The sequence below is a fragment of the Rhinoraja longicauda genome, chromosome 6, assembly GCF_053455715.1.
Source record: "Rhinoraja longicauda isolate Sanriku21f chromosome 6, sRhiLon1.1, whole genome shotgun sequence".
Classification (NCBI taxonomy): domain Eukaryota; kingdom Metazoa; phylum Chordata; class Chondrichthyes; order Rajiformes; family Arhynchobatidae; genus Rhinoraja; species Rhinoraja longicauda.
Genome location: NC_135958.1, coordinates 17,778,343 through 17,792,324, shown reverse-complemented (window position 1 = coordinate 17,792,324; position 13,982 = coordinate 17,778,343). Strand labels below are relative to the sequence as shown.

The following is a 13,982-nucleotide window of genomic DNA, read 5'->3' as shown; positions in this document are numbered from 1 at the left end:
CACCATCATAACCCCTTTCCAATGCAATCATTACTCTTCTACGAAGGATCCACAGATTTAATTTATTCTTCATCTTATCGATGTGTGAAAATAGAATTGACCAAAATAAGCGAAAGGCATCCGTTCATAAATTTTAGGAGCAGAATAAGGCCATTCGGCCCATCAAGTCTACTCCGCCATCCAATCATGGCTAACCTATCTTCCCCTCTCAATCCCATTCTCCCGCCTTCTCCCCATAACCCCCGACACCCGTTCTAATCAAGAATCTGTGAATCTCCGCCTTAAAAATATCCATTGACGGCCTCCACAGCCTTCTGTGGCAATTAATTCCGTAGATTCAATTTCAACTCTGACTAAAAAAGTATCAATTAAAGGAGCATAATTTCTTATCATAATCAAATAATGTGTGATGTGCACTGGGTACCATTTTGTGCCTTGAACACAATTACTCTGGAGAATGCAATAATTCTCTGGAAAATGAAAATGAGTGGACAACACAGTTATTGCATTCCCATTGAAATTTTGACTGAATCTATCCCTTTCAACTAACAATGGAAAAACATTTGAAGAAAATGTATGAAAAACTGAAAAAAAGGTTTAGGGGATCTGTCAGTTATAGTAATAAAAAGGAATCTAAATCAACTTTGGCAATTATCAGTAAGGCTGAAGAGACACAAAGTTATAGTTGCATTTTCAGATCAATAATAACAGCAGAGAACACACAAATTGCAATGCAAGATAATCTGTCCAAATAACTGAGTTAAAGCAGCTAATGTTTTGTTACCATTAGCTGCTAGTTTGCAGCTAATAAACCACGGTAATGTTAATAAACATGGAAGTAAGGAATTGGCCATTTAAGTGTATTCTTTCCACATACCTTGCATCGTTTGTTCTGTTACAGATTTTTCTCAGACCTCTTCAGTCCCAGAAGGAGATTTCATTAGCGTTTCATCCTATTGGACATAAAAGGGGTTGAAATATCCAGCTGACACTTCCCGAAGGATAAAACAACAATCAATCACATTTTAGTGCACCTGTTCTCCGAAGTAGGAGCGAGAGACCCCGTCTTCAGCTGCAGAGCAACAGATACAGTTGGCAACGGAGCACAAACAAAATAGGCTCCCACTGCTTTTGTGTAAGTTCTTTACGCAGTTATCCGTTCCACAGATTCACCACCCTCTTGACGAAAGAAATTCCACCTCATCTCCCTTCTAAAGTTACGACCTTTTATTCTGAGCCTGCAGCCCCTGATGCAGCGGCGTGCGACAATCGCAGGAAAACTTAGCCAGCGTTGTGGATACTGACCCTCTCCCAACTATTACTTCTTCCAGTGGGTTAATGACCAAGCCAGGGGAAGGGCAAGGCTAACCAGAATGCCACCACATCCCAGGTCCCTGCTGCCTAGTATCCAGTTGCAAAACACGAAATAGGGAAATGATTTCTAATTTAATTGTTGTGGATACTGGTGTGTTGGTCTCAAAGCCCAGATGCATTGAATGCAGCTCCCTGCTCCTGCACCTTTTATATTCAGTTATTCTGTGCAGTGAGGAAGGAGGAACTGTCCTTGAAACGGTTCCATGTTAATTTAACCATACATTTCAGAGCTGTATACTGTCATTTTCAAAATCATTTTAATTAAATGACCACCATTGAATTTCTTTCTAATAATGTTCTCTTAAGTCCTCCTTTACCTCTCTCAAAGACAGGCTTATAGCTCCATGGGGTGCTGTAGCTCTGGAGACCATCACCTACTCATTCCATGCATCACATTAGTGACTTGATAGATTAATCATTGAAAACACCCCCCCCCCCCCCCCCCCCCCACACACACACACACACACACACACACACACACACACACACACACACACACACACACACACACACACACACACACCGAGAGAGCAATGAACAGAACTCTGCACAATTTGTTTCTCCATAATTAAGTCATGCATCTTGTTTTTCCCTCCAGGTTCGAGAGCTAGTCGTCAATATTCTAAACATGCATCTCTTATCCCTGTTGTAGTCCCTTCACACTTGATGGTGAATAGAGCGAGAGGCGGAGGGTGAGGGAGGCAGAGGCGGAGGGGGAGGGTGGCGGCGGGTGAGGGAGGCGGAGGGGAGGGAGGCAGAGGGGAGGGAGGCGGAGGGGGGCGGAAGGGGAGGGGGAGGGGGAGGGGGAGGGAGGCGGAGGGGGAGGGAGGCGGAGGGGGAGGGAGGCGGAGGGGGAGGGAGGCGGAGGGGGAGGGAGGCGGAGGGGAGGGAGGCGGAGGGGGAAGGAGGCGGAGGGGAGGGAGGTGGAGGGGGAGGTAGGCGGAGGGGGAGGGAGACGGAGGGGAGGGAGGCGGAGGGGGAGGGAGGTTGAGAGGGAGGGTGAGGGAGGGGAGGGGAGGGAGGCGGAGAGGGAGGGTGGCGGGGAGGGAGGGAGGCGGAGGGGCAGGAAGGTTGAGAGGGAGGGTGGTGGGGAGGGAGGGGGAGGGGGAGGGAGGCGGAGGGGGAGGGGGAGGGAGGCGGAGGGGGAGGGAGGCGGAGGGAGGCGGAGAGGGAGGGTGGCGGGGAGGGAAGGAGGCGGAGAGGGAGGGTGGCGGGGGGGGAGGGAGGTTGAGAGGGAGGGTGGCGGGGAGGGAGGGAGGCGGAGAGGGAGGATTGAGAAGAGAGTTAATGATAAAGTGTGATTGGTGAGGAGAGTAAGATCAAGAATGACAAATAGTTGAGGAGTTAGAGAAAGAGGGACAGTGAGAAGGGAGAGAATTGTGGACCAATTTATATTAATGAAGGAAATGGAAGGAGATAAGGACCAAAACATAAATTAGCAAAGGCATATAGAGTTATATTGACTTTTCAAAACTACGGAAGGTATAATGTGAGGGCCATGAGTAATAGTGGATCTAAGAATAGTTGAGAGTTGTTTTCAAGCAAAATTATATTGATTCTATTTGCACAAATCATTGACAGTTTTCGTTATAGAGTGATAGAGTCATACATTACCGAAACAGGCCCTTCGGCCCTGCTTGCCCATGCTGACCCAGGTGCCCATCCACACTGGTCACACCTGGCTGTATTTGGCCCATATCCCCCTCAACCTTTCCTAGCCATGGACCTGTACAAATGTCTTTTAAATGTTGTTCTAGTTTCTGCCTCAACGACATCCTCTGTCAGCTTATTCCATATACCCACCACCAATGTGTAAAAACATTGTCCCTCAGATTCCTGTTAAATCTTTGCGCTCTCAGCAAAAACCTATGTCCTGCTATGGGGCACCTTGGTCGGCATAGGCAAGCTGGGCCGAAGGGCCCGTTGATTCGCCAACTCTGGGTAAAATGTGTATCTACCCTATCTATTCCACTCAAGATCTAATACTTCTCTGTAAGATCACCTCTCATACTTCCTAGCGCCAAAGAATATAGTCCAAGCGTACCCAACCTCTCCATACAGTTCAGGCACTCAAGTCCTGGCAACACCCTCATAAATCATCTCTGCACTCTTCCCAGCTTAACAACATCTTTGCTATAGCAGAGCGACCAAAACTGAACACAAATCTCCAACTGTGGCCTCACCAGCGCTTTGTATAGCAGTAACAAAACATCCCAACCTCTATACTCAAAATCCTGACTGATGAAGGCCAATGTGCCGAAAGCCATCTTGACCACCTTAACTACCTGTGATGCCACTTTCAAGGAGCTATGTACCTGCACTCCTAGATCCTCTACTCTGCAACACTCCCCCAGAACCTTGCTATTTACTGTGAAGGTCCTGCCATGGTTAGATTTCCCAAAACCCAACACCTCACATTTATCTGCATTCAACTCCATTAACCATTCCTCTGACCACATGACCAACTGATCAAGATCCTGCTTGATCCAATGTAAGGCTTTAACCTTCAATTACCATCTTCGCTATCTACAATAACATCCACTTTAAATCTGCAAACTCATGAACAATCCCTTCTACTTTCTCATCCAAATCATGGACATAAACACATACAGCAGTTGGTCCATCTCTGATCCTTGAGGCACACCACTAGCCATAGACTTCCAGCCAAAATACATCCACCATCACCCTCCGCTTCCCTCCACAAAGCCAATTCTCTATCCAGTCGGCAAGCTCTCCCTGGATCCCATACGATCTAACCTTCCAGAGCAGCTTACCATGTGGAACCTTGTCAAGTGCAAATGTTCAAGGAAGGCATGGTGGCGCAGCGCTAGAGTTGCTGCCTTACAGCGCCAGAGACACGGGTTCGATCCTGACTACGGGTGTTTGTCTGCGTGGGTTTTCCCCAGCAGCCTCGGCTTCCTCCCACACTCCAAAGACATACAGGTTTGTCGGTTAATTGGCTTGGTAATATTATAAATTGTCACTAGTGTGTGTAGGATAGTGTTAATGTGAGGGGATCGCTGGTCGGCGCAGACTCGGTGGGCCGAAGGGCCAGTTTATACGCTGCATCTCTAAACTAAACGAAGTGGAAAAAATAAAAGAAGAAAACTGGTGGGGAACAGGAAGATGAGGACACGATGACAAATCCTGCAAAGGTAGAGTTATTGGCTAAAATTTAGAGTTGATATTTTAATAAAGCTATTGCTGATGCTTGAGCAGTTTTATTACTGGAGCAGTAACGATAGTTTCAGTTTACAACGTTGTAGCTGAGAGCTTCTGGAATCAATCACCCAGGGAGACAATTTTCTTCGCTAACATGTGGATGGGCAAAGCTCCTAAATATTGATGATTAATTTTCTGATACTGTAACAATGCAGCATCTACACCTTGTTCTACTTTCCTACCCTTTGTAAAACCCCAAATAATTTCATTCCGTTGAGAAAAGCAAGCAGCAGTTAAAAAGGGATGTAATTAAATATAGACACAAAATGCTAGAGTAACTCAGTGGGACAGGCGGCATCTCTGGAGAGAAGGAATGGGTGACGTTTTGGGTCAAGACCCTTCTACAGGCTGAGAGGCAAGGGAGAAGGAGACAGAGATATGGAAGGGTAAGGTGTGAAAACACCGATCAAAGGGGACGGTGATCAAGGAGATGTAGAATGGTACATTGTTAGCTGAGGGGAAGGTGACAACGAGGATAACTAATTAATCAGGAGGACAGTGGAACTAGTTAGAGAACTAGGTTCGGGGGGGGGGGGGGGGGGGGGGGGGGGGGGGGGGATGGAGAGAGAGTGAAAGTGAAGGTTACTTGAAATTAGTGAAATCAAAAGTCACACCACTGAGTTGAAAGCTGCCCAAGCGAAATATGAGGTGCTGTTCCTCCAATTTGTGTTGGATTAAATATATAAAATTCACAAAGAGTTGTTCATTATTCCTTCACACCGATTCAGCAATCGGAACACAATTGTGTTTAAAACCAAGTATGGTTTACAAGTTCCAGGAAGGCTAAAACTTATTAATAATGTTCAGATCTATTTGATCTTCAGTATTGTTTGAAGCTGGCTCAATTCTACTCTGTTAATGCCTTTGTCTTGGAGTGCATGATGTCAGTCTATCTCACACATCAGCTTCAGAGCTCCACATCCACTTTAGGTTCACCATAAAGTGAACCTTTGATTTAAGCCTGACTTTTGGAAGAAGTGAAGAGTACAAATGGGTAGTCATGTACCATGCTCTTCCAGGTAAACATCTTTATATTGGCGAGACAGTGCAGACTTGCCAACTGTTTTGCCAAACATTTGTGCTTAGTCCACCAAAGCTTTCTGGATCTGCCGGTTTCAAACCATTTTATTTCCCCTTCCCATTCCTGTACTGATCTCTGTATCCAGGATAAACAACCACCCCCTCCCCTCTTTTTCTCCCTTGTGACGCCCCCCCCTCCTGGATGCACACCCTTTTTTCCCCACTATCCCACCCCCTTTCTCCTGTTCTTTTTCATTGCGTCCCATTTCTCTGGCTTCCCATTTCATATCTCTTATCTCATACAAAATTATGTCCCCTTTTCACCTCTGGCCTTTGTCCACCTATCTGCCAATCAACCCCCTCATCACTTGCCTGGCTTTGCCCTTTCCCACCTCTATCCCAGCTTTCTCCTCCCTTCTGCATTCAGTCTGAAGAAAGGTCCCGACCTGAAACATCACATCCACATTCTCTAGAGATGCTATCTGACCTGCTGAGTTCCTCCAGCACTTTGTGTACATTTGCGCAAGATTCTAACAGCTGCAGTTCCTTATGTCTCCAGAGGTAGCCAAAGTTTGCAACGCCTACACTCTAGACTATACTAGCCTGGCAGAGTCCACTTACCTTCTTGATATAGGGGCTTTGGAGGCAATCCAAGTTAGAATCCCAAAGGCTAATTTCTGGGATGCGAGGAGTGTTCTATCAAGAGAGACTAGACAGTTTGTGTCTACATTTCCTAGAGTTTAGAAGAATCAGAGGTGACCTTACTCAAACATGTGAGAAAGGAAGGGGGCCTGATAGGGTAAAGGTTGAGATGTCTTCACCCATGGGAGAGTCAGGGACATAGCTGTACAAGGTGCTGGTCATTTAATGTTGAGCTGCATGGGAACTTCTTTCTCAGAGGGGTGTGGATCCCTTCATTCTCTGCCCCGAAGGTGGTGGAAGGCGGATCATCACATATATTTAAGGTGGAGACAGGTAAATATTTGAAAGATCCAAGAATTGAAGGTTTTGAGCCACTGGAACAGAAGTGGAGTTGAGGCCAACATAAATCAGCCATGATCATAATGAATGGCAGGGCAGGCTTGAGGGGCCGAGTGGCCTACTCCTGTTCCGATTTTTTGTGAAAGCTGGACTAGGATGTCTGGTTGCCTCCTGCCAACCGACCCTGCCTGCTACAGGGAAAAGGTTTGGCACGTTCAGTTCAGCAGATTGTGGCCCAGGGATATTGCAGCAACCTGTCTGGGCAGTACTGACTGCACTGTCCATACCCACCAATGAATCATGTTGAGTTCCACCATCTGTTTAACTTGTTATTACCTATCCCCCAGCCAACAATGAAGCATTGTGGGCTCCACATTTCCTTGATCATCGTTGCTTTCTGCATATCTTCCATTCATTTTTCCAAAGTGCCATCTATATCTCTCATTCCCCTTTACCCTGACTCTCAGCCTGAAGGAGGGTCTCAGCCCGAAACGCCACCTATTCCTTTTCTACAGAGATGCTGCCTGACCCAGAGTTACTCCAGTTTTTGTGTTTAAACCAGCATCTGCAGTTCCTCCATACAGAATGAAGTAAGCCCCACGGTTTATATTCTAAACTGGGCAGGGGACACAACTTCTTTCTCCCTACATTCAAACTCTCAACACTTGCTTCACTCTGGAATACAGCATTTTAGTCTACATTCCGACCCTGCATTTGAAGCCAGAAATTATTCAGGCATAGTTACAGGTGCTTTACATCTTGAAATACATTCCACAAGCCAAAGTCGACTTCTATTGTTTGTAATATCTGAAGGTGACATGCAGCTGGGGGAATAAAGAGAGGTGGATTGCTTTTACTAAAACAGGAATGATTTAAGCCACTGTAACACAGCTCTTGGTAATAACAGGCACTGTAGCATTGGAAGTAGGGGGTGCTCTAATCTCGCAGAATAAGATTCACTAATTCAAAGTGAAGGTCAAGCCAGCACTAATCCTCCTGAACCATCTGCCACCAAATGCTCAGCAAAGCCAGCAACGAGCCGCATGCTTTACCAAGCTCCATTCATACACAAGAAATAAAATGCGGGACTTTCTTATAATAAAGTGCTGATTTCAGTTTTAAAAAACCTTCCTGACCAAAAATTCAATTTGTGAGATGATTGCCATATACCCAAGATGCCAATATTCACCCTAATGTGGTATTAGGTACAGCCATTAGGGATGTCCAACAGATATAAAACACAGCAACATTTCCCAAATACCTCTTGAATTTTTCAGTATGAACCTACTCAACTCTTATTATGTTTACTGTTAAAGTAAGTTAAATTACTTCAGGATTTTGTGTCTACCTTCAGTGTAAACCAGCATCTGCAGCTCCTTCCAACTCATCCGGGGTAAATTCTGATTTCTTGTGCAGCATAAATCATTCACACTTCTTTGAAATTCAACCAGAGCTGATTCTTAGAAACCACTAGAAAATTTACTATGCGGCTGTACAACAAGTAAATTGAAAGCATGGTGCAGTATTATGGAATAACATCCGATAGTCTGGAGAATCTGCTGATCTGCACTATCCACGTCGCAGGCAAGCTGGATTAATTAGTTTCACTCACTGTATCTAATAACTGGGAGGAAAGAAGGGAAGTAGCTTCAGCAGCTGAACCTGCAGACGTAGGTGGAAGGTATGTTGCGAGGAGAATCCTAACAGTTCACAGGAAGATTTTGAAACAAGGAAGGACAGATGTTGGTTTACAGAAAAAAACCCACAAATTGTTGCAATAATGCAGCATCGCTGAAGAATGTGGATGGGTGGCGGTGGAAATGGCACTGCTGTAGACCTGTTGTGACCCTAGGTAAACCGCAGTGGATCTAGGCTGGAGTTAATGTGTGCCATCACCAATCTCTTAAAACACTTCATGACGGTAGATATCAGACCTGAGATGATAGTGGTCTTCCTAAAACTGGTGGGGACCTCAGAATAGAGTAGCAAGAGGTTATAGATCCCTCAAGTCCACCTTGCTGTTCAATAAGATAATGACTGATTTGATACTAAACGCAACTCTGCATTTCTGTTCATCTGTGGTAATCTTTCACCTTCTTACTTCTCACAAATCCATTCACCTCTGCTCTAAAAATATCCAACAGCTACATTTCATGACCTTTGCGGAATGGAGTCAGCAGGATCCTAATGTTCAGATGGATCCGTATTTTTAAGTTGGGACACTTGTACCAGATTCTCACAGGAGGGAAAACGTCATCTTCACATGCACCCTGCTGAAACCCCTCAAGAGTTCAAGAGATCAGTAACAGGTTTACATCAATAACAGTGAGCTAAAATATACCAACTTCTTTTGCATTTTGGATTTATCGCTAGTTTACTGAGGTATCAGGTGGCGAGATAAAATACCGACTATAAATCCAGTGTCAACTGTGGTATGGAGTTCTCACTGAGAGAGAAATGCATCTCTAGAGAGCAGAATGAAATGAGAATTAGGCGGCAGACAACAGATGATAAACAAGGCAGGGCATAAACAAGATTGACAAGACACAGTTAAGAGACTGCAGATTAAAGTAATTAGTCAGGAAGAGGAGAATGTAATTCAGTATGAACCAGAAAACATAAACGTGATCGATAACAAGGAAGAAAGAGCTTACACGTACAGGGCGTGGGGGGGTACAGGCGGGGGGGGTGCAGGGCGGGGGGGGCGAGTACAGGGCGAGGGGGCGAGTACAGGGCGAGTACAGGATGAGGGGGGGTACAGGGGGAGGTACAGGGCGAGGGGTGGGTACAGGGGGGGTACAGGGCGAGGGGGGTACTGGGGGGGTACAGGGGGGCGGGTACAGGGCGAGGGGGGTACGGGCGGGTACGGGGGGGGTACGGGCGGGTACAGGGGGGCGGGTACAGGGGGGCGGGGTAGGGTCCAGGGACAGGATGATTGTGGGACTGGGACAGGGCAGGGGGGGGGGGGGGGGGAGGTGGGAACAGAGGACTGAGCGAGGGGGTTGTGGACTGGGCAAAGAGGAGGATAGTTGGTGATCTATCGATTTAAAGTGCTTGTCGAATGCTTGTTCATGCAACTGTGCTTTCTTGCTAAAATGTGCTGGGTGAGGGCAATCTGCAGCTCACAGCTCCCTCCTGCTCCCTCACACACTTTATCAAAAGCCTGTTGTAATCATTCCTCCCGACAATGCTCTTTCCTCATTTACAAATTTACTTTTAACAGACTGTGGCAACAGCTAACACCTTATCATACTATCGATCCCATTTCTGGACAAGTACTTGGACACGCTCCGCCGAGATGCGCTTTGCATTTCAACGAGCTGTTTGTTCGATAAGCTGACACTCCGCACCGCTTCCTTAGGCTGGATAATGACAGCGGAGTTCTGAGTGACTGGAGTCGACACTGCAAATTACTCTATTGTTGCAGTGTTGACAGATAGAGTGGAGCATTTCATTAAGTTGCCTCAGCCAGACTGCACTCCTGCACCAGGCACTGTGGACTTGCGAGGGAGTGCGCGATGGAGCACGAGGGCAATCAGTGGATGCTCAAGAACCCTCATACCCACACGGGAAGCCACTGCCAACGGGGTTGCAATCTTTTGTAGAAACAAGGAACTGCAGATGCCGGTTTACTAAAAATAAAGACTCCGTGCTGAAGTAATTCAGCAGGTCAGGCAGCACTCTGGAGAATGTGGATAGGTGACGTTTTGGATTGGGACACTTCTTCAGGCTGATTGTAAGTGGAGGGGGTAGGGACAGTGCGGGGAGGGGTGGGGACGAGGCAGGGACAGGGGACAGGGTGAGGAGGTAGGGGGACAAAAGTGGACGAGAGGAAAGGCAGGACAAAGCGCGGCAGGTAATAGGTGAACACAGGTGAAAGGGTATTTTTATAGGCAGACGGTTTGATAAAGTTCGGAGATGAAAAAAAACACAAAGTGTGAGTCAATAGGATTGAAGAGTTGTGAATTTTGAAGCCAGATGAGGGAATGTAGATGGAGGGGAAGGGGAAACATTCAATTATCCAATTTTAGGTAACCATTAACAATCACCCCCTGCCCTCCCCTGACCCGACCCCTTCCTCTGTGCCCCACCTGTACTCTCACCTATTTCTCACCTCCCCCTACATTCATAGAAACATAGAAACATAGAAAATAGGTGCAGGAGTAGGCCATTCGGCCCTTCGAGCCTGCACTGCCATTCAATATGATCATGGCTGATCATCCAACTCAGTATCCCGTACCTGCCTTCTCTCCATACCCCCTGATCCCTTTAGCCACAAGGGCCACATCTAACTCCCTCTTAAATATAGCCAATGAACTGGCAATGAACAATCCTTCCTTTGGGTTCACAATTCGCAACTCTTCAATCCTTTTGTCTCACTCTTTCTGTTTTATCCTGTCTGGCCTTTATCCACCCATCAGCCTATCAAAACAAAAACCCTCATCAATAAGCTGTCATACTTTGTCCTGCCCCTCCTTTTGCCCAGCTTTCATCCCCCCCCCCCCCCCCTTCTGAATAAGGGTCCTGACCGAAAAAGTTACCAATCCACGTTCTCCAGAGGCGCTGCCTGACCCGCTGAGTTACTCCAGCACTTGGCGTCTCTATTTAGGTTGCAATATTATCCCTTGTCCTTTTGAAGGATGCCTTCGAGTTTACAATCACCAGAATCATAGAGTCATGGGTCCTTTAGCCCATCGAATTCAGGTTGACTAACAAGCACCTGTTTGCAGTAATCCTACAATGATCACATTTTATTCTCCCCACATTTCCATCAGATTCTACTACTTGCCAACGCACGAGGCAATTCACACGAACAATTAACCTGCCAACCCGCATTTTTTGTTTGGTATGTGGGAGGCCCGACCACTCATCCTTACACTAGGGACAATTTACCTTGGGCTATTACAGCTAATTAATCTACCAAGTCCCATGCCTTGCAATAATGTATGGTGTCCCTTGCTTTTTTGCTGCAGACTTTCAAAAATATTATGCGTAATTTAAGTATTATTTATATTCCTGAGTATTTCCAAGGTCTCTGTACCCGTGATGCTGGTGCAAGCAGTTTTCTTGATTCTTCCGAGAAAGTAGTAGATGGCGTGCTTTCGTGTCAACGTGGATGGAGCAGGATAAATTGATGATGATATTTACGCCGAAGAACTCGAAGCTCCACTACAGCTCCACTGATGAGGACAGAGGTGTGTACTCGATCCCACTTTCAGCTTCTGGTCACTGAAGTGCTTTACAATGTATCTAGGTCGCAGGATACTTCTGAATTCATTAACATTTAAGTATTGACATACACAACCTCGAAGCTGAAACTATTTGCTGCAGTGCCTCCTGGAGTTTGCACATTCACCCAGTGAGTGTATGAGTTTTCCCCGGTTGCCTCCCCCATCCCAAAGACATTAGATTAAATGGCCACTGCAAACTCCAATGTTTGGCCAATGTAAATACGGCACACGGCCAATGTAAATAAGTAGGCACGGAATCCTATGAAGGTATTGAAGGACACAGGTAATGGAGGCAATACAGGGCTGCAGGGAATAAGGAGAAGGGACTGCTCTGCTTGTGTTGGCATGGACAGGATGGGCTGAATGGCCTCCTGCTGTATCACATCAGGTATCCAACCGGAATGAAGCTTGCAAACTGACTTGCAATGGGCCGATTCCTGGAGCGATAAAGTTCCACTTACGTGGGTTTGCAACAAGAATACAGGAAAGCTAATTTACTTCTCCATAGCTTTAGGATTATATTACTTCAAATGCAAGATTTGGAGAAGGCAAAAATAGGTTTCAATGTAGATTAAGAATCACCGGGCCGACAAGGGAAATGAGGCTATTGAAAACCACTTGGGTTATTGAAACCACAGGCACTGGAGCAGAGAAGCCTAATAAAAGATTAACTTGAGACTTTTAAAATTGCAGAGAGCTTTTGTAGAGTGGAGAGAGTGTGGATGGGGATTCTGTAACAAGAGGTCAGTACAAAGAGGGATTATTTGTAATATCTTCACAGAGAGCTCGCTTATCAAAGAATACTTTGCCAAAAGAATCATTCAGGTGGAGACAATTGCATCTTTTAAATTGCAAAAAATGTTTTTTTTAATATAAAGAGCGTCAAAGCAGAGGAATTTTCAATCCAATTTTGTGGATGAAGGGCGCCAGAGAGGATTGGGATTAGTTTTGCACAAGCAGTTTCTCTTTGGTCTGTTAACACCCATGGATTTTTATTTTAATAATAAAATCAATTAATCATCTAACACCAATAAACCTACATGTCACCCCCCCTCCCTCCCTCCCCCCACCCTCTATGTAATTATAGGAAGTGGGATCCTTAGCTGAAATGTTTTCCCATTGGTTTCCTGACTGCCTTAACACAGAACAGCCCAGCACAGAAACAGGCCCTTTGGCCCACAATGTCTATGCCGACTATGATGCCAATTTAAACTGCACATTTGCCTGCACATGGAGGCTCAGGTTGGGATCTTAAAGGACACTGATAGCACAAAAGGGCTCCAACTGTAGCCAATTTTGTTCAACCCAAGCTATCTGACAGTTTCCCAGCACGATAAACTGTTGATCACAGCTTGTGCATTAATTTCTCATTAAGTACAAGCATGTGGTAACAGGAAGTGTCAGGACACTTCATTAAATGCAATAGGTGTCTGTGGTTCCCATGGGACCTGCTGCCCGCGTGAGGCGTATCATGGAGGCTGGTGTTGATGTTGTGACCACTGTGATTCACCATTGAAGTAAATGCTTTGGCCATGGAGATTTGGAAACACACAGGCATGAGGTACAGAATGCATGTGTGATTGACAAATTTATTCTCAGGGTAGTCTTCTAATGCGAGTCGTTCATTTTGGTGCAAAGAATAATGAGCTCGCACACAGGTTGGAGAATGGATTTTGGAATAAATAATGTCCTGCTCTTTGGTTTTCACATGATGCCCCAAGCTGCTCCTTTTAATGAGTTTGGGCTTCCCTGAGAACTGATCACAGCCCAGCAGCCAGGGAGTTAGTATCCCATCCATATTTTTATTCATTTTTACCTTTTTGTTAGCTTTGCTTTTAGCATAAATCCCAAATTATTGTTTTGCCAAGTGTTAGAACGATCTCGGGAGTTGTCGTTAGGGTGAATGGCAAAGATATTTATGGAGAGTTGGAAAGATGGCAGAAAGGAACAGAGGGTTATCCTGACAAGGTCCTTATCATGACACAGGAGGCCACTCTGCCTACCAGGTCCATGCTGTCTTCCAAGACAGCAATCCCATTCGTTGGACTCCCTTGCACTTTACTTCTCTGTACCCTCGCCATTTATTCTCTCACACAAGTCCATCAACTCCATTCTTTGTTCATGAACCAACACAAAGGGGCAATTCACAGCATG

General features: G+C 45.8%; 1 protein-coding gene across 5 annotated transcripts in view; it reads right to left on the bottom strand.

Moving 5' to 3' along the window:
• The window catches only part of LOC144594287 (RNA-binding Raly-like protein), a 735,788-nt gene that overhangs the window by 592,681 nt on the left and 129,125 nt on the right, over positions 1 to 13,982 (bottom strand). For all 5 annotated transcript variants that reach the window (XM_078400591.1, XM_078400592.1, XM_078400588.1 and 2 more), the window contains exon 2: positions 878 to 953. The gene's annotated coding sequence lies outside the window, so the exon portion shown is untranslated. The remainder of the gene's footprint in view (positions 1 to 877; positions 954 to 13,982) is intronic.